The sequence below is a fragment of the Triticum aestivum genome, unplaced genomic scaffold (assembly GCF_018294505.1).
Source record: "Triticum aestivum cultivar Chinese Spring unplaced genomic scaffold, IWGSC CS RefSeq v2.1 scaffold42572-11, whole genome shotgun sequence".
Taxonomy (NCBI): domain Eukaryota; kingdom Viridiplantae; phylum Streptophyta; class Magnoliopsida; order Poales; family Poaceae; genus Triticum; species Triticum aestivum.
The window spans coordinates 21,219-24,211 of NW_025226234.1; positions in this window are offsets into that span (position 1 = coordinate 21,219).

Genomic DNA, 2,993 nt, shown 5'->3' on the forward strand with positions numbered 1-2,993 from the left:
ACTCCAGAAGAGCCAGTGCATAGCCGTCGACAAAAGCGTGCTGAAAATGTCAAGAGAGGTCGGGGTATACTGAACTTGACATGGGAGGAGTCCCTTAAGTGAGATCTGAAGGATTGGAGTATATCACCAGAGAACTAGCCGTGAACAGGGGTGCGTGGAAGCTTGCTATCCATGTGCCATAACCATGAGTTGGTTGCGAGATCTTATGGGTTTCACCTCAAGTATACCTCAAATTGTTTGGGATTATAGGCTTTGTCGTCGTCGTCGTTGTTGTCGTCATCATCGTCGTCGTCGTCGTCGTCGTTGTCGTCGTCGTCGTCGTTGTTGTTGTTGTTGTTGTTGTTCTTGTTGTTGTTGTTGTTGTTGTTGTTGTTGTTGTTGTTGTTGTTGTTGTTGTTGTTGTTGTTGTATGAATTTTGCACGTAAAAATGATAAAAAGTATGAAACTTGGTGGACCACGATACTCGGCGTGGTCAGAGGTAAATGCATTTGTTGGCGCTCCCCAACCAACCCGAGAGAGCATCAACTGAACCAACAACCACACTCAATGCATCTTGGCTAAAGAAAACCTCCGGCAGCCTACCAAGATGACACTGATCTCAGCAACCCATGGTTCTAGGATAAGCTCGCACACCAAGATGACTCATCTAAAAGAGGCCAAGGACACACCGAGGTACATTTCTGGCACAAGAAGCCCCATGAGGAACCTTTCTTTTACATTATCCAATATTGTACTTCTTTGAATATGTAAAAAAATATGATTAATTGGCTCCTTTAGCACACCGGTTGCTCATCTCCATAAAACAGCGAATGCTTGAGCTCCAACTGATGGTATCCTTCAAACTTAACCAATAATGTACTTCTTTGAGCAAACATAAAATACCGTACCAAAGTAAACATGTTAAGTTCCTCCCCTCCTATGTCCGCCAATCATCTCCCTTCACCTAATTCATCACTAGCTTCGCTTTTATCCATGTCCTGGTGTTGCTTTACATCATTGCCAACTCCGGCTCGCAAGCTCTTGCCACAAGTAATATCATTATGATATATTTTAACTCTATCAATAATGTATTTCAATGAGAGAACGTAAAATACCATCCCTAGCCCATCGTGTCCATTTCTCCTCGCTTTCCAAAAGGCGCCACTTTCTTGGCTCTACACTAGGACAACTGCCCGTGCATTGGAACGGGAGAAAAAACCCACATACACATGACTTGTGTTTTGATAATGACTACTGGGATCAATATCGCCTGGAGACACTTATATATTTCTCCGTGTGTCATAATCTGTATATATATAGTAATCCAACATTACCTAATCCTTATTCATGTATGTATGGTGTTTGTTTCCCTTTCAGTTTTCGCGTCCTAGTAGCCAGTCAGTATGAGTTCGTGGTGGACATAAATAGTGTCAAATTTAACTTTTTGTTTAGAGATGAGTCAAATTCAACCTTAAAACAAAAACCCAATATATGCATAGTTCGGACAATAAAGACATGTGTGCACACTAACACATTCATGTTATGGACTCGAAGATTTTTATCGATGTGTGAAGGATCCAAACAATTAATCTCAACAAATAAATCCAAACTATTAAAAACAGAAAAAGAACCTGTCAATGTGCGTGCACGCTCCATGAAAAAAAAACGGTTGAACCTGTCAATTGACTTACATGCGGATCTCGTGGTAAACAAAAACTATTTTTCTGTGTCGAGGTTTTATGTAGTTCGAGCCGGAGCTGCTATTTACTAAGATATTGAGGTTTGGATATATTATCGCATGCTATATGATATATCAGTCATGAGGTTTGGCTAACAAACATTTGTATTTGATCCCTTTCACTATGTGTTTGATCCTTTTTGCTAAGATATTGAGTCATGCTTGACACATGTTAAATCAAGAGTGTCCGACGTCGCTCTCTGTATATACTTCTTTTCTTGGTCTGGACTTGAACTACTAGGCTAGAGCACTCATGGCGCAAACATTAGGCCCCCACCCCCTGTGTAATAAAGATGAAAAACATGCCTGTATCCAATACTGCGTCACACAAAATTATGTCCAGTGGCTTATCTATGTTGGATTCTAGGAAGAAGCAACCACTGGAGGCACATGGAAAGCCAAGACGCACAACGGAGGAGACGAGGATGGAGCTTGAGTATAACAACAATAACAACGGTGGTGCGGCTAGGCTTCACCTTCACCTCCGCCCCCGAAAACAAAATTGGGAGGGCAAATTTTGGGTGGGAAACTATCAGGCAGGAGAAAATACGTTTATCTCACTAGGGCATCTGCCAGGTCACCGCTCCAGTGAGAAGATGTGTCTCCACGTTGACCAGGCTGGCCCCAGGAAGTAAACACCACCACAGAATGCAAGTACGGTCCCTTGTCGGTTTCTATAGAATTCTGCACGCTTTTTTGACCAACAAGCTCGCGGGGCCTGTTTGAGGGCCTAGATGACCTTTTGGGGTGTCAGAGTTTTCCGCGCTTGCGCACGTGTGTGTGCATGTATTGCGAACGACTGGGAGGGCTCGCTGACCGCGGGATAGACTATACATCCCAGTGCACCGCGTGCGGTTCCACTGGGGCCATACAGTGAGCAAACGAGATCCTCATCCATTTTGACCCAAACGGACACGCGCGGACCGTTGGTGTGTTGGAGTTGCCCTTGCGGGGAAGAGAACAACAAGATAATGGAGTTGCCCTTACGCGGAAGAAAAGACGAGACAACTCGGAACCACGCCATGGAGCAGATGAATAAGGCCGTCCTTTGCTTTCTACTGACCGATGAAGGCCAATTTTATTGATATTGCCTGATGACAATCTTCCTGTCATTGATTGCTATTATATGTAGTTTGACTCATTAAACCTTCCTGGTGTATATGCCCTGTACCAAATACATAAACAGTGATCAAAGAAATGGAAGACAGCATGGATACATTCCCAAGATAAGATAACATGACATGTACAGCTGATTGATCGATCGAAAGAAACCAA